The 24,697-nt window shown below is 33.7% G+C and overlaps 1 protein-coding gene across 2 annotated transcripts in view; it reads left to right on the top strand.

Annotated features, from left to right (window-relative positions):
• The first annotated feature begins 4,404 nt into the window (after nucleotides 1-4,404).
• The window catches only part of LOC128856129 (octopamine receptor Oamb), a 76,640-nt gene continuing 56,347 nt past the window's right edge, over nucleotides 4,405-24,697 (top strand). For both annotated transcript variants that reach the window (XM_054091537.1, XM_054091536.1), the window contains exons 1-2: nucleotides 4,405-4,629; nucleotides 21,990-22,362. The gene's annotated coding sequence lies outside the window, so the exon portion shown is untranslated. The remainder of the gene's footprint in view (nucleotides 4,630-21,989; nucleotides 22,363-24,697) is intronic.

The raw sequence follows: 24,697 nt of genomic DNA, 5'->3' as shown, positions 1-24,697 counted from the left end.
AAACGTCCACAACGCTAATATTTGCAGGACAATTGTAAATTTTTTATTTTCTTAATTCATAAAAAAATCACGTAAATGAAATTAATAAATTCAAATATGTTAACAAAAACCGTATTGTTCACAAAAAAATATTTCACATCAAATTAATCTCATGAAAATAGAAAACTTCAAAACGCAATAAAAAAAAAATCGAGCTAACTTTTAAAAACCCAGCGAGGGTTTTGCTATTGAATAGGTATATTTTCAGAAAAAAAAGGTCCGGTGCGGTTTGATTTTTGATGTCGCACTGTGTTTTAGGAGAGATAAGGAAAGGTAACAAAACAATTAGATCCGGTTTAATTCCATCTCTTTGACATATGTATGTAAATAAATGCAAATCTACCCGTAGAAAAAACTTCAACTTTAATAACGAAGCACAATGCTCTCGTTAATTAAAAAAAATATTTGGTATGTTTTAACTAAATGGAGCTTCATGTTTAAAATCTAGTAAATCTTTTTACCGCCGCCGTAGCCGAATGGATTGGTGCGTGATTACCATTCGGAATTCACAAAATTAAGAAAAACATTTTCTGAGCAGTGGTTCTATTATACCAGATAATGTTACCATTAACATGGTATCATTAACATTCTGTGTTTTCATCTTTTCTTAACACTGCAAATGAACTATCCTAGTTCTTTCGTGCCTAATTACTTTGTCTTTTCTTAAATGAAATGTGCGTCTTGATGCTTTTAAATGGAGGACTGAAAGTTTAATACTGACGATCAAACTCTAATATGTGGGTAATTATAATGTTTATTGAAATATGCCGCCTCAAATTATGCATTGACAAATTTTAATACACCTATCGTTTTTTGTTTTACGCTTAAATATAAATAAATTCCCTGACACAAATTCATCAGAGAAAAATAATGGCACATTTTTTTTTTTATTTCCTATTCCTGAAGCAGTAAAGTGTAGTTTCAACTTTAAATTATTTTCGAAGCACATAATGAAACATATACTAAGCGAAAAAGTAACATTTTAGACAAGATTAAATTTAAGTAAATTTAAGTCATGTTCATCAGTTTCACGCCTCTCTCTGTTAAATGTAATATTAAATATCAAGATCAAAAATTTACCAATTATATAAGTGCACTTACATATTAATACAATAATTTTAGGCAATGGGATTAATTATCAATTAAGATTAAAATTTTTATAATTGTCTGTGGCATAGTTATTATGTACTTCATAAGTAAAACTTCTGCTCTAAGTTTGCTCGGATTCGATTCCAGTCAGGTGTGAAATACTTTTTGTCGAATAGCTTTTCCTATTTTATTTTGACAATAATTATTGGTGACTTAGGCATGAGATACATACACATATGTGTGTAGCGGGTACATAGAAAGGGCAAGTTTGCGACTGTGCTATAAAACCAAGTTGTTTTAGTAAATGTAATCGAAATTCTATTGTAGTTACTTATTTATTCAGTGCACAAGTTATCCTTACACACTATATCTATTTGAACACAGTAAACAAATTTAATTTAAATCTAGACAAAGTGGCCTTAAAATCTAGGTGTCTGTTTCGCACAATTATTGTACAGGGTGGCTGATGAAAGCCGCTACCAAAAAAAAATTGAATAACTTTTTTTCTTTTTAAGTTATCTGTTCCATTTTCGTTTTAATTTGCAGATTGATCTTTAAAATTTATTAAAATGGATAACTGGGACACGCAAACAAGAATTTGGATAGTCCGCCGCTATCACGCACTGGAGTCCGTAGTTTTGGTACAGAGAGAGTACAGGCGGATGTTTGGCGGCGATCCCCCGAGCAGATGGACCATAATGAGACTGGTGAATAATTTTGCTGAGCAAGGAACAGTCGCAAGAAGGCCTTATCATCGAAACCCACCAGTTCGGACGGAGGAAACGATCGCTCCTGTAGCTGCAGCTATACAAAGCAATCCAAGGGTTTTAACAAGAAGCTTATCTGCTCAACTTGGTGTCAGCCGACAGTCTTTGCAAACAATAATGCACAAAGATTTAGACTTATTTCCCTACAAAATTCAAATGGTTAACAAACTGAATGCAGCAGACTTGCCGATTCGTTTGGAATTTTGCCAGAAGATCCTGCAAATGGTGGAAGAAGACCAAAACATGTTAAACTGCCTTTTCATGTCTGATGAGGCCCATTTCGATTTAAACGGCAATGTGAACAAACAAAATTGTCGAATATGGAGTACTTCTAACCCACAGATACTCCTCTTCGCGTGACAGTGTGGTGTGCGGTTTCTTCACGCTGTATTGTCGGGCCTTATTTTTTTGAAGAAAATGGTCACACCGTTACGGTTACTGGAGACCGTTATTTGAAAATGCTGAAAGAATTTTTCTATCCAGAACTACGCCGAAAGAGAATTCCTTTCAACTCTGTGTGGTTTCAACAAGATGGGGCAACGTCTCACATAGCCCAGACTGTTATGACAGAGTTGCGACGAAAATTTCCCAATAAACTGATTTCAAGAAACTCCGAATTTCGTTGGCCCCCAGGTCGCCTGACCTTACTGCACCTGACTTTTTCTTGTGGGGTTTATGTAAACAAGAAGTTTATAAAACAAAGCCAACAAATTTGGATGAACTAAAACAATCCATTCGGGCAACAATTGCGGCTATTCCTGTCGCAACTCTCAAAGCAGCAATGAACAACTTTTTACTAAGATGCCGCACTTGTGTCAACGAACATGGGGGGCATTTAAATTCAAGTATTTTTAAAACTAGTTAAGCTACATTTAATAAAATTTAATGACCTTCAACTTGAAAAAAAAAATAAATGAATTCCATACACTAAAAAAAAGTTATTTGAGTTTCTTAATGTAGCAAAATTCATCAACCACCCTGTATTAAAGTAAACTTCTAGCGATTGCTTCATTTTATCCATAATTCGCTATATGAGGCGTTTCATTATGGTTTAAATCATGTGATGAAGTAATAAAATTCCAAGAATTGTGTTTAAGTAGAGCTATTTTGGTAAACATTCTTTCCACTTTTTAAATTGTAATAAAATGCAACAAATAGTAAGGATTCAACACAAGACAATAAAACTTAAGGAAAATTTCAACCTTTTTAATTAGAATTTATAGAAAGAATTTAAGGAATGGTTCAAACCACTGTCAGCGTAAATTAAAAAATACAGGATGAAGGCAGGATACTTGGAAGAAAAATATATTTTCAGGTTTTTCTGAAAAATGTTTGGTATGATTTAAGGAACTATCGCCGTAAATTAAAAAATACCGGAAGAAGGCAAGATACTTGCAAAAACGCAGCACATTTTAAGGTTTTTCTGGTTTGACAAATTATACAGGACTGCTCTTTAAAAAACAGTACCGAACTTATAAACCATCTCTAGTATACCTGACAAATAAATAAATTTATGTATAAACAAACAATAAATTTTATATATTATATCAAGAGTAATTAAAAGTATCAAATTAAACTTGCACTATTTAATCAGATACCACCCTAAATTAAGTCAATCATGATAATTTCCAGTAGTACTAAATTAAGTACTAAGTACTAGTATTAAAAATTTAAGCCATCTCGCACACATATTAAATTTTAAATTAATATTGAACAGCATTAAAAGTGTTTCAAGAATGATAGATACTATGCATGGATACATTGTGAAAGTATATTACGAGTCTGCATTTGCTTCTTTTCATACTTCCTTCGCTCATTTTTTTCGTTCGAGTAGCTGGTAGAGAGTAAAACATCAAATATTTTCCAATAACTAGTTTACGTGAAACGAGTGTCTCTTTTCGGCGGCATAATTATGTTATATCAAAGAATAATTTTAAGTAATTGGGATCTTCAATCTCATATAAGTATATTATAGAAATTTTATTAACAGATTTTTTAATAATATTTAATTCAATATATGTACATATATACATATGTACATCCAAGTTGCAGAGGCAGATATACATAAACTCTAAAAGTGTCTAAGTTGGACTCTTTATATTTCTAGTGAATCTAGTCAATCAAAAATCCCAACACACACTCCAATTTCATTTCATTGTTCCAACTATTGTAATTATAAGCGTACTGTACGCATTGTACCACTGATATCACTTATGTATATTATTACTGGGCTACGTTCTTTTACAAAAACTTTTCAAGGTTAGTGTCGGCATACTGTTACAAAACCCATTCTCCCAGTCTCTACTAAGCTCAAAAATACTATTCTTTTACACCTCCCAATTATTGTAAATCATTTACCTTATTTGCTTGTGGAACGTAATGGTTTCCACAAAGCTCCAATGTGCTAGTATCCAAAGCTTTTTTCTTAAAGTTGAAAGGCTTGCCTTTTTGCTACAGGTTGAGTTACAACTGTTTGTATTAGTTAGTTTTTGTTGGAAATGCTGACGAGACGGTTTATAAATATTTACTGGCTGCTTGAACGTGCACTTTACTTCACAGTAATTAGAGGTGACACGTAAACTCTAATAGTAACTGAAATAACGAGGTGTCGTAAAAATATTGCAAATACGTATAAGAATGTGATACACCCAATCATACCTAAGGGCAAATCACTTGCGATCTCGTTGAGTATTTGTACGTGTGGTTGTCAAATAGTTATGAACGTGTTAGTGTGGTAAGGATAATTCGCGGAAGTGACGTTGTGGTGGTTTGGACAGTAACATTTCTTCGTTTGACGCGTTGTTATAGTTTTGTTCTGAATTGGCTTGTTTGTCAGTTGAGTCGGAACAGCCGCCTGCTTTACTCGTAGAAATAATATTTGTCACTCAATTAGAATTAATGAGCCATTGTAAAAGACCTTAAGTGAAAAAATTCCTTATACTTTACCAATATTGAAAGTGTTTAATTATGCTTCATGCAGAATGCATAAGCATTGTTTTGAGTACGAACTTAAAGTTCTAACTCCAGCTATTTCCCGTTAAATGTGATAAATGCCGGCCGACGGCCTGAAGTGTGAAAGTATTCAATAAGTATAAAAATTTTTACTGTTCGCGTTACGTAAAACCCCTACGAAAATTAGTGGTGAATAACTTGAAGAGCGTGTGAGTGTGTTAAATTGTGTTTATTTAGTTTTTATCAAGCAAACCAACGAAGGATACCCAAATTATATTAAACAATATGGCAAAAATTAGACGTGTAATTCTGACTAAGAGCGGTCTTGATTAAAAATGCGTAACTGAATAATTTGATGATTCTAAAACATTTTATTTTAAATTAGGCAAATTCCATTTTTTTTTTAAATACCAGAAGCTTAGATTTGAACAACAAACATTAATTTGAAATGGATGGTCGCAAAATTAGTCTTAACATATAAAAAGTGGACGACATTTTTGTCGAATCTCAATAATAGTTATGTTGGATAAAAGGGGGAGGAGCTTTTTCATGGCAGAAATACAATCGGAGGTTAGCTATTGCTTGCCGAGGGACGACCGCTATTAGAAAAAAACTGTTTCTATTTATTCGAACCTATGAACCTCTGAATGGTAGCCACGCACTACCCATTCGGCTATGGTGTCAGAATTATTAATATTATAATATTATATTACGATTATCATACGTCACATATTTAGGGAAAATCATAAATTCTAACCTGATGCGGAATTTAAAATAATGGGTCCAATTAGAAATCAAATGATTAATGTTTAATGGACATACAAGTTTAGTTCGGTATAAAGAAACTAGGCCCAACTAATACTGTTTAAATAGAGTGCCAAATTTACCTACTGCAAAAACACCTGCTAAAATGATAAGCACATATACGTACATAAGCATGGACCATTATGTATACCTGTATGCAAATTTATACTTGTATGTACATATATTCATGAGTTTGTACATATACTCGTACGTTCATTTATTTGGTGACGTCGCACAAGGGCGTTAAACGCCCAATGAGTGTTATTCGTAGCAGTGATTTAATGACTGAATATAAAAAATTGTCTTTTACCATCGGCTCATATGGGGGTTATAGTATGTACACAGTACTACGAAAGTATCTACATATATATGTATTTAACACTAACTTTATGCAGTAAAACATATCAAAGTTGGCCACTGACAGTACAGGGAGTTCTGTATTTCATTCTGTTTGATAATGACTTAATTAAAGTTTGAGGAAGCTTTTTCAGATTTTTCAGGATGGTTGTCAATAAAACTAATTTTATTATTCAAATCTTGCCAACTTGGATATTCTAATAAAAATTTATAAAATTCAAGATGTATACAATTTCAAAGAACTAATTGTAATGTAACGTACTAAATCCTAATCGGATGACGACGAAAAGCAAATATGTAATCATAAATTTATAAGTGGTATTAATGCCGATTGAGTGTAAATTGAAAAAAATTATGTTTATCTTATTAGATAGATAGTGTCGAAGAAAAGCACTGAAAATATGGAATATGTACTAATTTTTTTTAGCACGTGGAACTTTGCCCAATGTACGAGTGCCTCAAGAGTGCAATTTCATATGTTTCTTCACAGAATATGAGAATGGTGCCATACAAACCTATGTCAAAGCACATTCTATATAAAAGTTGGCCAAAATATTTATATATCACAATAATATGCTTAGACCTGCTTGCTTATTTGAGAATTTCAAGTGTAAGATGTAAATACTTACTTGTTATAGCATTCAGTACTTTTATGCATACATTTTTCACAGATTTGTTATGAGCTCTCGAAAAATATTCTTTTCGATTAGGTTTGACAGCAACATTTGGACAGATTTATTGGTCTCAATAAATTTGACGCCTAATTTGGGCAATACTTACAACGTTTCTTTGACTCTTTAACTTACATTCAGTTTGTCTCGTGTGCCTTGATTTATTTTCTATAATTAAACGTATCTTAACTTACATATTTAGAACAATCCTTGATCAATTCTCTGAAGTGTTATCAGAAGTTAGCTTTTCATTTATTTTGGAAAAATTTGGATTTTATTGCAGAGTGTTTTTAAACAACCATTTTAGAGCGTGTAAAGCAAGTATTTTATATACATATATGGTAAATGTAAAAACAACAAGAGAATTTGATTTTACAAAAAAAAATTTAGTTCTGATATTTTTATTATAATTTGTTTCACATATTAAAATTTATATTTGCATATGAAAAAGGGACTGCTGTTTATTGACATCTAACTCTAGATAGCAGACTTAAAATCCCGAAATTAATTTACTTAGATTGGTTCTAAGAAAACTTGGTTTTATATAATATATAATGTAACTAAAACTGGGAAAATACTCCACAGCCAAGGATTTACATGGGGTTCCTAAGCCTAGCTTATAATTATATTGAAATTCGTATGCGCTTGTTGCATACATACATATATACATGTACAGATACTAGGTATACTTCTGTATTCAAAATGATAAACATATATATCAAGATGGTGGGCCAAACATAACGCCAGAAGGGTTTATATTTTACTGTAATAATTAATTAATTTCTCATCTGCTATATATACATTCTTAAATCTGAAAAAATAGAAAATATGTGAGCTGTGCATTTACACCTACAATTTTGTGAATCATCAATTTGTCAATTAATTGCATTGGAAATATCGAATACCATTCGCTGCATCCAATGGATACATTAATTCACCGAAAAAGCAACTCAACTCACTAAAAATTTCAATAAACAACATCGTTTGTATAATGTCGTCGAATGTTAGGCAATAGAAAAGTAAAGCTGCCTCTTTACACCATGCCTACAACCTTGTTCAAAATTTTTATAAATTATGTACGAGCAATTAAACAATTCTTAGAAAATAGTTTAACGCGGTGTAATAATGGCGAAAAAGAAATTTATGTTATATAATGTGGAAAACAAACAAAACAAATGAAAAAATTTCTTTTTATGATCTTTTTGTAAGTAATGGCAATGGTTAGATTAAAAATAATTTCAATACATGCAAGTTCAATAATATTAATACTCGTCTCGCAAATATTAAATTTATAAGACCTGACGGGACCTACGGAATGCGCAAAATTTTATATGTACATAAACATTGATTTTGACTGACAGTATCAGTATCAGTGTTTAGTGACTACCCTATAGTGTAGAAATAATAAATATAAAAGAAATGTGTGTTGTTAATATGTGTAAGGTTAACCATTACTCAATAAGCACAACAAAATTTATGTACCCAAAAACTGCTTATTAAACTTTAACATATGCATAAACAAGCGAATCATAAAAATATGAAGCAACATTCGTAGTGCTAATCTCCTTCAAAGCGATTTTAAATTGTATGTGTGTATATAATAAAAGTTTCAATGAAACGAGAGATTGCGTATAAAAATATTATATGTAATAAATCAAGAATAATTGATCAATATTAAAAATATATATTATACAATATAATGTGTAGTATGCATAAAAAATTATATAAAATGTATACAAAATTCTGGTAATTTGTGTATTCGTGTGTCAGCTTGTGTCAGCTTGTGTATGCGTTGCAATAAGCAACAAGAAGAATATAGTAAAAAACTTTCCCTTCTCATTTAAAAAATAAGAAAAGATTGTACTATTTTGAACACAGTCCAGTAATAAAAAACTGTATATCCTTAAAATTTAGACAAAGGGTCAAGCAACTTTTCTCACCTTTGCCTATGTTTTGTTTTATTATAACCAAAATTGCCTTTTGCATTTTCAAAACTACAGTCACTATAGTCGTATATGGAAAACGGGAGTGGTTGCTCGTTCGTTGAGTTATAACCAGAGCAATATAAATTCCTTAAAAACAGATAAAATATAAAATTAAATTAGAAGTTCCTCTACTTGCATAGGTTTATATACGTATACATATATACAATATATATACAACATATATATTTACATATATGACTACTATACAAATAGTTTGGAAGAAAGTGAAATACTTGTTGATTACTTTCAATATCTTGGAATCGCTTTTTTGTTCAATGGACATACATACATATCAACATGCTGTTTTGCTGTATCGAGAGTACAAAAAGTTCATCACAATCGATTTTTGTAGACCTTTAGCGTTAGTCTTATGTATATTTATATTTTAAACTGTTATATTATTCATTTAAATACTAAGTAGATACCATCTCCACGGTGTAAGTGCGAACGTTTGTCAAAGCTGGCTACATCGTTATTATTTCTAAATAAACACGGATAGGTTTTTAAACAATGAGTTAGCTTAGCCTTACATATTTAAGTGTTTTGCCATAATTTAAAATATACATATTTGTATTTTATGTTTGTTAAACATTTTCTGTAATCCAAGAATAATATCTATTATTGTGACATACGCTACTTAGTTTTTAAAAGGCTTTCGAAAGCGGCAAAAAGCTTCCACCTAAAATTTTGTTTAAAAGAATTAAAGGAATGTTGCTTCTAAAACATATTATTCATTTGTGGTTTCTAGTCTATGTTAAATTATTTTTTCCTAGCTAATATCCGTTATCGCAGTTATCAATAAATAAAATAAATACCAACAATCAGAATGGACCCAGTGGATACATATACATTTTGGCCTTTCCATTCGAGCATCCGGAATAGGAATAGTATGCTATGAGTAGGTGGCCAAAGGAAAAACAAAGAGTTTTTAAATTCAATCCAACCATTTTCAAAAATTATTATTGGACTTCAATTTTTAAAGTCGAGATACTCAAAACCAGTATATTTTCTTCTTTCCAAAGAGTTGAAAAAACACATGATTATGGTAGGTAAAATGATAGTTCTGTGTTTCTCTGTTCAAAATTATGTATACAAGTAATAAATAAACTGTGTTTTGCATTTCATTTGTTTTTTGTTGGTATGCCGAGCTTTTCGCTAAGTTTTGAGTACTTTGGCTGTCATGTGACACAATTTTGCTGCCATTCCATTCCATTCAAAACCGCACAGGTAAAGCGCATTAGGCTCAAAACACTCACTGCAAACGCAATGCCAGGACGCGTTCTAACAAATCAAAGCACCTACTATGTTTTTATATGGGTATAGGTACTTTCATTTCGCTTGTGTTTTCACTTGCTGTCCTTCATTTCAAAACACGCAACCAAGGACCGTTTCACTTGCTGCAATAACTGTTCATCACTTGATGCCATCAACAAATCATCGACGTAAATCATAATAGGCAATATCTTCACATTTTTTGTCATAAAAAATAAACTTAGATCACGGTTCAATTGTTAAGCCATAATTAGCAGTTTAACCGTAAACTTCCCATATCGTTGGGAACCAGACCTAGGCAGACCATATAACGATTTTTTAAGTCTATATACCGGCGTATTACATCTTTTCAATAGCGTTTGCCATGTCTGGGCCATGCTCTGTACGCATTTTGTTGATTCAGACTCCCTTAATGATACCTTCTTTAGCACCACATCAAGATGGTCAGGTACTTCCATATAGCCATTTTCATCACGATTGATATTCAAGTACGCTGTAATCACATCCATATGGTATATCATTAAACCCATTTCTGCTGATAGTGCTGCCATTAGTTTAACCGATGTAAGAGGAGTAACTAGAGAATACGTAATGGTGGAATTTTCCCCTGGACGTTGGGATCAGTCTTTTGAAACAATATGTTCTTTTATTGTATTTCCTTCCTTGGTCGCACTCCAAATTAAATTACATCTTGCTCAAATTGTTCATCGATGTCACTCTTATTACCGTAAAACATTTCAGTGCAAAAGTTTATATCGCGACTAATGACTACAGACGATAAGCCTTAGCTTCGCATTTGCCATTTCCTTGACCTTTATATAAAACAAACGCCTTGTTCAAACCGTATGCAATTGACTATGTTTATCGCTTCTGCCCACAGCAATAGCAGTAAATTAACTTTGTTTAACAAATCTGTCATGCGACGTGCTCTATGTTTCTGCTTAGTGAAACTTTCTTGTGTTTGCTTCTCGTTTAAGCAAATTTCATACGGAGGCATTTGAATATTTGCGTTGACTTCAATGCCCAATATCACGCTCGGAAGCCGCTTTAAGTCTCTCTCGTTGAGATGAATCATGCGAATATGCCATTTTTGTAATGTTTTGTGGTTATCTGCATCTACAGCAGCGATGGATTCCGTAGTACAAATCACCAATTATTTTCATTGTGAGTATTGTTTTTCTGCTTTTCATGACTTCAGACTCGTCTCGACGAAAACGTACCTAGTAGCCTTTATATGTAATTTTTGACACGAACCATAAATTCGATCTTAGGTCTGATACATACATTACCTGTTCAAAATTTATTCGCTCCATAGTGTCCTTAATGTTGACAACAACTTTGATATTGCCGACGACTCTGATCTCTGCGGCGTCGTTGTTTGCAAGGCTTTATGTTCTGCTCATTTCCTTGAAGTTATCGAAAGAGTTTTTGTAAGAGCTCATAAGTTTTGAAAAATCGCAATCCAGACATCAATAACTGCAGAATTAGTTGATAAACAGGTAAGGACGTTTACCGGCAGAACTTAAGGAATGGGAGCTCGTCCCGAGTTTCCAGAGCAAAACGAAACGTCTTAAATGATTTAGGCAAACTATAAATAAGTAGGGTAGCCAGTAAATCGTCCTTTAGTTTTCCAACCGCATGTACAAATTCGTTCAGATATTCGCGTGTATTGTCGCTTTCTTTCAAACGGGCAAGTGCTATTTGTTTTAATAGGGTGGCTCTTCGCGTAGGCCCTTGCGACAGGAAGGACATTTCCTGAGAGCTTTCCCGGTTAATATAAGTCCCAATTCCGAGTGAGTTATTGACATCATGATGTCGGCACGTGCTTTTTGATCGTAGAGTCTCCACTTCATAGCAGCATTCCCATCTGGACATTGCTTTGTCCCATCGGCGTAGCTCCACAAATCCGCTTTGATCAGTATTGTCCGCATGTGCAGCTTCCAACTGCCATGGTTATTAGCACATAGCGGCTTTGCCTAATTATTCTTTGTACTTATACTATGGTTCGCCGATTTACAGCAACAGTTATATTTCAGAATTAAAGAAATAAACTTTATTGAAAACCGCGCTTTAATTTCGGACCTTTGGGCCCATAACCTGTTGATTAGAGGTTAGATGATTTCTTTTTTGCTTTCTGTTATATGTCTTTATTCAGTGTGAGCCAGATCACTCCAGTAAGTCATTACAAATGTATAAGTTACAATAAATAATATGTTATGTTAGTGTGAAATACTACAGACGGCGTTAAACATGGAGTTGTAGGTAAGCTTTGGAATTGCTTCGTATTTTCTAATAGTAACCATCTCCAAAAATAGATAAGATAAGAGTTTATTAAGTAGAAAAACGTTACAATATTTATGTTATCGCACAATTTATAGAATATGATATAAATCTTAATTCTACATCATTATATTTATATATTTATCACAGGTTTCGGTTTTTTTTTTTATGAAAAACCTCCGCTTTACATCTTACAAGCTAGGGTTATTCTATACGTATTTAAGTACCACGGCCTAATTGAACATTAAGAAAGTTCTATTATTAGCAGATTGTCAGAAAAACTGGAACGAATTTTGAATCTTTCAATCAAATTTTGTATTTGATCTGACAAAATCTTAGTTTTTGAATCAGAATTGAGAAATGGTCGCCACCGAAGAGGTTTGGTTCTAATTTCCATTATTGTTGTAGCGCGAGAGACCGTGAAGCAAATGTGAGGTCAATATGTGTAAAAGTGTGGTGTGTCGAGTAATGAGTGGGTGAACCATCGGTCAGAAGAGTTAACACTGATTTTAATTGTTTCTATTTGAACCCAACTGGTATGCCAGCCTTGGGTATGATAAGCGTGGTAATGGTATGCTAGGTCGAAATAAACTATTAAGGTTACATACATATAGTGAGCAAATTGAGATCTTGATTTTAGATTGTTTGGATTATTGTTTAAACGCTCATATTACAGAAAGCTATGAATGAATTACAATGCAGCGCCGTCGAATTAGTTATAAGAGAAGGTGGAGGTATATAGTAGTTGATTGGTATAGAAGCAGATATATTTTGTTTTTTAAATATATGCATGTATGCGTTTCCTGAAGATATATCACTTGGGATTTGTATTTGTTCAAGAGAAGTTGCACGTTTACATAGTTATTGATATACCCTTTGATGTCCTATAGTAGGACATTAAGTGGCATGCTATTATTTTGTAATGAATGTAGATTAATCCCTCGACTGCTGTTTTCGTCTTAAATTTGAGTTTTGTTTGTCATTTTTGTGCTGTTATTGGATTTAGTTTTTGCTTTAAGTTGTTGTTGTTGTAGCAGCACAAACATTTAATGGGGAATGCTGCTGGAGTGACAGTATTTGGCCGGATACAAATTTGGCTCGTTCCGGTAACGGTGAGCCGACTTTCGTGGAAACGCGCATTGAGCTGTCTTATTGTATGGCTTAAGGTATTTCTTGGAAAAATTATGAGCTTTGTTTCTGTGATCTGTGTAGAATTGTATTTTCTGAGTGCTTCTTGCCGAAGAGCAGCAGATGAGTTATTTAGCTATTTGTTTGATTGCTATTCGTGTGATCAATTGCTTCAGAGATTGGTTTTGGATTTACACTCATGCTCTTGTTATTGTCGTTGAGGTTCTAACTCCCCTTGGCTCCGCTGGTGAGTACGTGCAAGATTGGAGGGAGCTGTTGGTGATTTTGTTTTGTGTATAACTTTTTGGAGGGGCGAAAGATTTTCTAGTGAATTAAAGTTTGTAGATTTATTTACAGCGTTGAAATATGTATTGGACTTACGGTGCTGCTCCTTGTTAATTGCGAAAGCAGTTTTGTTGTTCACATAGCGGAGTTTTTTTTGTTTTGGCTCATGCTTATTTTTGTTCATTAAAAAGTGGAAATTTTTTGCTATATTGTAAATGATCAGTCGACAAAATTGAAAGGGTGTTTGCTTTTAAATTATTTTCGTTAGGCATCCCCAATTAAGAAGCACCTTTCTACAATATCTACCCAGATGTCTGATAGCAGCCTTGCTGCAGGCGGGTTTGGATCGGACACAGCTGGAATTTGTTTGGCTACTTATTGTCGGCTACAGTTTCGGGTAAGGGTGAAAGAGTACAAAGGGCATGTATAGTCTGGTTCATAGTTTAATTGAATTTGATTTGTTGTGGCGATATCGTGGTATTCATGTCTCTCACTCATGCCGACGAGTTCGGCCATTTTGAATGTTCAGTTTATTGTTGACAGCTGCTTTGCTTGCACGTGTTTCGGCTCGTCTTCGATTTTTACCTATTCAAAAAGATGAATCAAAGAACCTGTATCAAATTTTGTGTGAGAAACGAAATTAAGTGCGAGGATGCATTCCGAATGTTGACTGTATCATACGGAGACGCCACTTTGGACCAAAGCTACTTTTATCGGTGGTGCAAAATGTTCTCAGGAGGCCGAGAAGATGTGAACGACGAAAAGCATGCCGGACGCCCGAGCATTTCAACAACAGGCGAAAAAATTGATGAAGTGAAGACAATGGTATTGGCCAATCGTCGAATCACCGTTAGAGAAGTTGCTGAGGATCTAGACATATCGTTTGGCTCGTGCCATTCAATTTTTTTCAATGATTTGGGCATGAGACGGGTCGCCGCAAAATTCGTACCCAAACTGCTCAATTTCGACCAAAAGCAGCATCGCATGAACATTGCTAATGAGATGTTGGACTCTGTCTGCGACGACCCAAATTTGTTCCAGAGAGGCATAACGGGTGACGAATAGTGCGTTTATGGTTATGACTTAGAAACCAAGCTCAATCATATCAATGGAAGCTGCCGCACGAATGAAGACCGAAAAAAGTGCGCCAAGTTCGGTCGAATGTAAAAGTTTAGCTTACCGTTTTCTTCGATTGCAAGAGCGTTGTGTATCATGAGTTCTTGCCACAGGGAAAAACGGTCAATAAGGAATATTACCTGCAAGTTATGCGCAATTTGCGCGAACAATCCGCCAGAAACGCCCGGATTTGTGGAAGAACAAAAATTGGCTCTTGCATTATGATAACGCCCCTGCTCACACATCAATGCTTGTGCGCGACTTTTTGGCCAAAAACAACGCTCTAATGATGCCACAGCCACCGTATTCCCCAGATCTGACCCTCTGTGACTTTTTCTTGCTCTCGAAACTGAAGAGGCCCATGAAATAACGCCGCTACGCTACGATTGACGAGATAAAGACGGCATCGAAGGAGGAGCTGAACAAGATAAAAAAAATGATTTTTTGAAGTGCTTCGAAGATCGGAAAAAACGTTGGCACAAGTGCATAATATCTCATTACTTTACTTTGAAGGGGACAAAATATATATTAATGAATAACTAAATAATTTTTGAAAAAACACAAATTATTCGCGATACTTTTTGAACACACCTCGTAGACGTTTAAAACACATTAATTTCGAACCCCCTTAAAAAATCTCATAAAAAAAAATATACATATAGGTATATCGTTCTAAGTTTGGAGGGAGTCCCCCTAAGTCGGTAACACTGGTTCGAAGCCAAAAGGTTGAATGGGGGGCGACAGAAGATCAAACTTTTCGAATCCTGAAAACAAAAACTAAAAAGGAATTCCGACGGCCATGCATAATCTGTCTACTAATTAAAGAAACATCTAATGATATTAATTATTGTTTTATTTAGATCATATTCATGCAAACTCCATTTTAGTACTTACATATATTTTTAACGCTTCGGCACATTTCGCATATAGTTTTCTAGTTTTTACGAACTGGAAATACACACTATATCTATACATAGCACATACTTGTATATGTACACAACAGCTGGAAAACGTGCCACTTTCAGCCAAACTTTTATTAACTTAAACACTTTATGTACATGCATACATATATGATCACAGAGAAACGATTACTTACATATATATTTACAATTGATCTAATATACTGAGCATTTTTTTATAAGTTCGTTGGTTATTGTTTTACATTTTTATCAGCTTTTAGGCATATTTATGTATGTATGTAAGTAAAATTGTAAATATTTATTACTGAAATGTGTTTTTATTTATGGTAGAGTTAAATGAATTGATGTAAGTTGGTAAAATGCAATAAACATTATACATATTAATAATAAGCTAAATTATTCATGAGCTTGGTGTTAATAAGTGAATGCAACTAAAGGAATAAGTGGGGTGTCACTTGCTTCGTTTGCATTAAAACGGCGCATTTATTTTTTATGAACTTTTCGTACCTAAAGCAATATTTTTTGTGAATTACTTAGTCTGTTCCTAAAGATACCTCCCTGAAAGTATTGTACACGTTTGGTATTGGTAACATGCATATGCACATACGTACATATATAGTATGTTTCTGAATTGAAGCCTTGGAAATTACGAACAATTGTTTTCCTCGACGCCACATGCATTCCAGTATTTTCCTTTGCTATGTATGGTATTCATCTCAATGCGAAGTAATACAGAAAGCCTTGTTTACGCAAGGGGTTGTTTATATGGTAGAACGTTTCCGCCGCAGCTTACTTTTGGGTTTGCTACCGCTAGCGTGCTTAAACGCAAACATAAGCCAAACCACTTGTCAAGTTCCATTCAAATATCATCACTCAAACCCATTTCGAACCCATCTTCGCAGCGTGTTTGTGTTGTGTTTGCATGTATTTTAATATTGAATAGTGGCAATAGTGTTTATTTTCGTGATTTTTTCTCTTTTGTTATTGCATTTTTATCGAAACCTGGCAGCAATGTTTTGCAGCATGTCAATATTGAGACAATTTGATTGGCTGCCGGCGTCTACAATTGAGATATACATACATACACATACAAAGATTAACGGACTACAGTTTAAATATAATTTCCTTTCATTTAGTGGAATTGTATTATTATTCGTTGCAGTTTCTCTCCTGGATTTAAATATTCTGACTAGTTGTAATTTAAATTCCAAGCCCTTTGGCTTAGTTAAAAAGATTTATATATATTTATATATATAATTGGCGCGTACACCCGTTTTTGGGTGTTTGGCCGAGCTCCTCCTCCTATTTGTGGTGTGCGTCTTGATGTTGTTCCACAAATGGAGGGACCCACAGTTTCAAGCCGACTCCGAACGGCAGATATTTTTATGAGGAGCTTTTTCATGGCAGAAATACACTCGGAGATTTGCCATTGCCTGCCGAAGGGCGACCGCTATTAGAAAAATGTTTTTCTTTATTTTGGTGTTTCACCGAGATTTGAACCAACGTTCTCTCTGTGAATTCCGAATGGTAATCACGCACCAACCCATTCGGCTACGGCAGCGGTAAAATATTTACTAGATTTTAAACATGAAGATCCATTTGGTTAAAACATACCAAATAGTATTCTTAATGAACGAGAGCATTGTGCTTCGTTATTAAAGTTGAAGTTTTTTCTACGTGTAGATTTCCATTTATTTACACATGTCAAAGAGATGGAATGAAACCGGATCTAATTGTTTTGTTACCTTTCCTTATCTCTCCTAAAATCAATGTGAACCGTTGAGAAACTGATTTCGACCCAATTTCTTACTAGTCCTCTTCTCCGAGTGTTTTCTATGGTTATATCAATGGTTATATATGATTATATCTTTGTATATCCTAGTAAAAAATATTGGTGGGTAAATTTTGGTAATACACATTAAAATATTTTAAGTTAATAGTAAGGCCCCAGGGTTATTGCACTAGCTTTTGTTAAATCGGGATTAGAGTATGCCGCTGTTATTTCGATACCGTGTTATATATGTACGTACTTAGGTCTCTCTAACCGGATTAAGAGACTTCAAAAAGTTTTTCTGCGTTTTGTGTTCCGATCTTTAAACTTTTCTGGACCTTTACCATTGTAGCGCTCTCGATGTTTATTGACAGTGCGAAGGCTTTAAAATTGGCTTCTCGAGATCCAATTACGGGGTGAATGCTCTGATTTCTAGAACATGTGCTGATTTAAATTTGGTTTTCAAATATTTATGACCGTATGGGATTTTAGTAAACCATCTTAATCGTTTTTTTTTCTTAGTAATTACCAAACTATTGTACATTAGCTTGACATAGTACATAAAAATGTATTAATTTAAAGACTAATAAACAAATAAATAAATAAATATTATTATTATCATATGATATTATTTATTGTATTTTGTTGTTTTTTTAATAAACACACACGAACTAGGAAACATTTCTCACTGTATGAGTCACACTCAAAAATGGACACCTCACATATAAAAACCAATTTATTTTCTACACTTTTACTAAGACATAAATTCAAGTTTTCTATATTTATTTATAAACACTCTTCGATGAAGATAAATATGCAAAAATTAAAATCGTTTTATTCGTAACTAAAAACAAAAAAATTCATTTCATAGGTTAGGCTCCTTCTTAGAAGGTTCACACTCAAAATGGGAAACTTACTTTCTAGTTAAAATAAATTATGAGCACATATGAGCTAATATTTCGTGGATCTTCCTTTGTCCTTTATTACTTCCTGTAAGCGACGTGGCATACTTTCAACTAGTTTTTTCCCATTCCTCCAATATTGCTTGCTTTAATTGCGACTTACTGCTCACGCACCGTGAGGCGAGCCTTTTTTTAAGTTCCCCCCACAAATGCTCAATAGGGTTCATGTCGGGAGACTGAGCAGGAGTAGCTAATACTTTTGGACAGTTGTATAGTAACCAAGTTTTAGCTTTCCAGGACGTGTGCTGCGGATCGTTGTCCTGGTAAAACTTAAAGTTATTACGAATCCCAAGTTTTTCAGCACTGGTATGAACATTTGGTTTTAATAGGTTAATGTACCCTTTACTATCCAAGATTCCATCAATAATATGCACTTTTCCGACGCCAGCTCCCGACATGCAACCCCATATCATTTTTGAGCCACCGCCGTACTTCATCGTCTTTTTAATATTCTTATCCTGCAATGCTTTTCCGTCCATTCTCCACACAAAACGCCTCCCGTCTGAACCAAACATATTAATTTTTGTTTCATCTGTGAATAAAACCTGCAATAAAAATAATTTATGTGGAGGTTTTGAAATAGCTAAGTTTTTTTTTTCAATTACCTTAGACCAAAAGTCAAATTCCTTATATTCATACTTTTTAGCGAACTGTAACCTAGCCTTTTGGTTCTTTTTCAAAATAAGTGGCTTTCGCCGGGGAACTCTTGCATAAAATTTGTTATTCTTAAGAAGTCGGTGAATAGGTTCTGCAGAAACTTCAACGTTCTTTTCCTCCTGTAGTTGTTTTTTTAGGTCTACGGCAGATATCTTAGGGTTTTGCTTTACTAATCGTAATATAAATCTGGAGTTTCGATCATCAATTTTCCTTCTGTTTGTTAAGTTATGTTTTTTGTCACACACTTACCTCTTTCCCTATACCTTTTAATAATATTATTCACTGTAGACTTTTTTTGCCAATTATTTCACTAATCTCCCGAATGGACTTTCTGTTTTTGTAATTTCTTATAATAATTTCTCGCAATAATAATTTTCAGCAATTGTTGTTTGACGCATTTTGTAAAAACGATACCAATTAGTCGACATTTAATCAAACACTATGAAAAACAAGCGATTTACAATTTGAACTCAATATATAACGGTATTTCGCCGATGAATTCTAACTGCCCCATTTTGAGTGTGAGTAGTTCACATTGAATTTGTTGTATACTTATAATATAATATATATTGTTATTGTTTTTGTTTGAAGGCGAGTTTGTTGTTATAATTGTACTTCTAATATGTTAGTATACATAAATAAATAGAAATGAATTTAAATATGTTTGTAGTTTCTTATTGGAGTTAAAAGTTTTCATATGAGTATGAAGTGTCCAATTTTGAGTGTGACTCACTGTAAGTGAAGCTTGGCAATAGATTCATTCAAATGTTCACATTTTGAATAGGATAGAATCTACAAATTCGGTAAAATAATTCACCACTTCATCTTAATGTATAAAAGTGTCCACTTTGTTAAGCTCATTTACATTTATTGTACATATTACTGGAAAGTAAATTTGAATCAAATATTCTTCAGATTGTGTAATACGGCAAAAAGTAAGTTGTTATTTGTATTAAACCAATAATACAGTTAGCATTTTTCCACTTAGCACCACATCATCAGCGTACGCCACCGCTTTTGCCCCACCTCCATTAAGTTATATTAAGATTTTGTTGATGACACCAAAAGAATTGGAGATAATACTCCCCCCTGTGGAGTGCCCCTATGGACCTTCTTGGTTATGTTGATATTGCCCATGTTAGCTTTGATGATCCAGGTTTCTAGCATAGAGACGACCCAATTACTAATGCAATTTTCCAACCCTAAGTCTATCAACGCCCGTTGGATGGCATCTGTACTAACGTTGTTAATTTACGTAGATTTACTTTTAAGGTACTCATGTTGTGCATTTGATATACTAGAGCTCTCCAAAGAGCTTTTGAGGTGTATATCCATAAATTTTTCAAAGGTTTTTAACAGGAAAGACGAACGATTGATTGGCTTAAAATCTTTCGCTAATTCATGCCCCCTTCTATCTATTTTTGGTATACAGACGACCTTAACTATTTTCCAACTAGCTGGAATATGGCCTAAGTTTAAACACGCTTTAAAAGTTTCCTCTAGCCATGGTAGGATACAGTCCAGGGATTCCTGTAATATCTTTGGCCCCGGAGAGTTAAAAAGAGAAAAAGATTTGATTGCCCATGCAACTTTCTCCTTGGTAAATATTTCATTTGCAAGATGCTGTGGATTATATTGGTTCCACCTAATATTTCCTCTCTCACTTTCGTGGGAGTAAACAGATTTCATTCGCAAAAGGTCTTGAAAAATATGACCAAACGTTTTGGAACCAAGTCATATTTTCTGATGAGTGTAAGTTCAGTATCTGTGGATCTGGTGGTCGTGAAAAAGAGAAAAAATAACGCGGAACGTTGGATCCAATTAATATGACTGGCATTGTGAAGCATGGAGGGGGTTCTGTGATGGTTTGAGGATGTATGGCTGCGAACGGGGTTGGTATTTATCGAAAATATTATAGACGAAATGGTTTTTTAAATATTTTGAAAAGTATTTTAAAAGGAAGCGCTACGAAATTGGGCCTTGGAGGAACGTTTATCTTCCAGCAGGATAATGACTCCAAGCACACATCCAACATTGTACGAGAGTGGCTGTTATACAATGTGCGAAAACAGCTGAAAACACCGCCACAGTCCCCGGATACTAACCCAATCGAACATTTATAGGAAAATTTAAATCGGCAAATACGTAAACATCCGATTAGAAATAAGGAGCAACTGAAAAACGTCCTTCAAGAGGAATGGAAAAAAATACCACCTACTGTAACTGAAACTTGGTGAAATCAATGCCATCACGACTTAAAGCGATTGTAAAACCTGATAGTTATCCTACCAAATACTAGGATTTGATTTTAATTATGTTTTTGATTTCACAAATTAATAATATGATGAACTGTATACTTACTTTTGAGACATGAATTTTTATAAAGTTTTATATAAAAAGCCATAATTATGTTTCTTTTTAAAATTTTGTCACTATTTGGATTTCATTCATGTAAATAAAACACAATTTTGTTATAACTTAGGTTGTTTGAAAGAAACGATTAGGGGAAAATTGAGAACTTATCCAGTGTACGAGTATACTTACTTCTGTTACTAACTGTAAATGTAAATAATAACAATAAAGGATTGTTTATTGATTTCAGAATAACTGAATAAATAGATAACACTGACTTCCGGTTTAAGTTGCTGGCTGAATTAAGTATAATTTACCCAACACCATTTACATTCCGCTCCCTATTATTATCAACATGAGCATGGTAGAAATATCTTCGAAAGGAAAGGCTCATAATTGAAAGCAAAAATTTATTGCTGTCTTAAATCCGATAAGAAACTCCATTCCGTTCTGCGCCCTGACAAAGTCAAATAGTACAACGAGCCACTGTAGTAGCTAAAAAATCGTATTTCATGCTAAATATTTAGAAGTAATGTACACTTAAAAATTTTTTCTTCAATATTTCTCTTTTTAAAATTTCAGATACGTTGAGACAAAAACATTCTTCACAAATAAGGACTCGAAAAAATTTGAAATTTCAAACATAATAAATAAATGCACAGAATGCCGCGGCAATATTTTCGCCTAAAATTATGCAACACGCAAAGGCCATATACATTTAAAATAAAGCATAACGTATGCGAATAGCCAATTTCAACAAGCTTCTATCATATATAAATAAAAAGTTGTGTAAACGCTGGATTAATTTTGTGATGAATGTGCTTTCATATAACTACTTCGAACAGTTTAAGGTGACTGCTGATGAATCAACAAGATGGACGAAAATGTTTGTTACATTAATAGAATTCGAATTAATTCTTCCATTAATGAGCATGAGCAACAACGGCTACTTTTGGTAAGTAGTAAAATACATTTACAATCAAACGAGCCAAGTAAATTTATTCGATAGGAAAAGTTTTTTTAATAGCGGTCGCTCGTAATGGCGGTAATTGCAAGCCTCCGATGTATTTCCGCCGCCAGAACCCAACAAAGGGTGTAAGAGCCAATTCTATATACATATATATATACAGGGTTTTTCAATAAGGGCGGGTAGATGTTGAAATGGAATAAAATGGCGTTTGCTGTGTGGCACGTAGCGCCGTCCTGCTGGAACCACATATCGTCTAGGTCCATATGGTTCAATATGGGCCATAAGAAATTGGAAGGGCCACCACGTCTACCGAAAAATGGGCGCAATGCGCGCAACGTTTGCGTTAACATTCATTTTGATAATAAAGTTTTATCATTTGAACGTGCTGTTCAATCGTGTAACTTGCCATGATGATTTGGCATATACAACTGAATAATAAACAAAAGATTTGACAGATGTTACCAAAACAAAATGGCTGCCACAGGGCGCCAAAATTGACCCGCGCCAATTGAAAAACCCTTTAGTTATATACATAGTTATGTAGTAAAGGTGATACTAAAGTTAAAGTGATACTAAAAAGGCAAGGTCCACTTTTAAGTATATCATAGCCAGTTTAGTGCAATGCTTGACCAATACCACTATTCCTACACAAACTTTTTTTGTACTACATAGATACATATATAAAAACTCTATTATTTAATACTGTCAAATACACATCTTGACGTTTATTCAGCTCATTGTTTCAAGAAATTATTGCCTTGCTGCTCTTAGTGCAGCTAACGGCAAAAACTGCGAAGGAGCCGCGACTGGAAAATCGTGACGTTGTATGCCTTGAGGCGAAACTTCATTTTGTTGCAAATTCAGCCAAAAGCGATATATGTATGTAACTGTTTTAACATCTAGCATTTGTGATAAGACTGGAATATTTTTATTTATAGTATTTAAGGGGTTAATATGTATGTATACAATTTTTAGATTTATACGGCTGAAATATTTTTGTTCAGATGCTTTGCTGACCTATAGCGGCTATAGGCAGAAAGTCTTCTTTCTCAAAGTTGAATGGTGCAAATTGATCTCTATATATTTTTGGCATTCTTAATAATCATGAATCACATATGATGCCGAAGTCCTTTTCAATTTCTTTAAAATAGTACATTCTCCTTATGTTTTTGATTAAACGCCAAAGACATGGTTACTGCTATGCTAAAACTAAGTTTTTTTTTGCATATTATGCATATTGAAGAAATATTTTATGAGAAATATTTTCACAATTCCAAATTAATGCGTTTCTATTTATTAACTTCGTTTTGAGATGATTTTAAAATGATTCAATACAAGAATTGACGAAGAGGGTTTGCAAAAGTAGGTAGGATAACTAACATAACCATGTCTGGAGCCCGAGAAAATTGTATTACTTCTACATTACTATTCATCAGGAAATCTTTGATTAACTACTGTTGTGATGGCTGTGTGGTCTTAATCATTTTCTCAATTATCTTTAACCTGGTAATAGTTTACTGCCTGAGGTTTGAATGTCAATTTCGTCTATTTAGTTCACTTTTGATTCTTAAGTATATTCCGTTATATATTGTCGTTCGGATTAGGCTTGAAACTGTAGGTCGCTCCATTTGTGGAATAACATCGAAAATTGTGAACTATAACATTTCGTATATATCGATGGCTTAATATAGAAAAGGCGTATCTACATTTTTTTCGAAATCGCGTTTTTAATGTATTCTGGTAGACCACTGTAAAATACACCTCCCCTTAAAAAATTAGTGGGCTATGATCGCAAATAACGGATTTATAGTGTACAAAAAAAACCCTAACTCATTCGAAGTTTTTTTTGAAAGTAAAAAGCCCTAAGTAATTTAAAGTTGAATTTAAAATAGACACACAATCAAAGCCACAACATTCTTATTGTTTTGCTTTTGTATTTACTTAAAAAAAAAGGGGATTTCCCCGAGTTTGTCTAGCACAAGAATATTTCCTGTGCTAAGCGCGTTCGTCGGTGCGTTTTTGTTTTTTGTGTCAGTCCAATTAACGTTTTTGTGTTGGAAACAGTTTTTTTATTTGAAGTTTTAATAACATGAATTGTGCAAAAGAAAATTCTGATACAGATGGTGTTCCAAAAAGGAAAAATACTGCTAACAAATCCGAATGGAAACAAAATGTAATTAAAAAAAAATAATGGAAGGCGTGGAATATATGGATATATCAAAAAAAGAACTTTATCAAAAACCTTCTAGGCAATTAGGAGAGCCATGTTCAGCACGATTTTGTGTAAAAAGTGCGGTGAGAAAGTGTTCGACGTTTAATG

Source organism: Anastrepha ludens, chromosome 2, assembly GCF_028408465.1.
Source record: "Anastrepha ludens isolate Willacy chromosome 2, idAnaLude1.1, whole genome shotgun sequence".
Lineage (NCBI taxonomy): Eukaryota > Metazoa > Arthropoda > Insecta > Diptera > Tephritidae > Anastrepha > Anastrepha ludens.
Note: the sequence above shows the minus strand (reverse complement) of the source record. Positions and strands in the feature narration are given on the sequence as shown.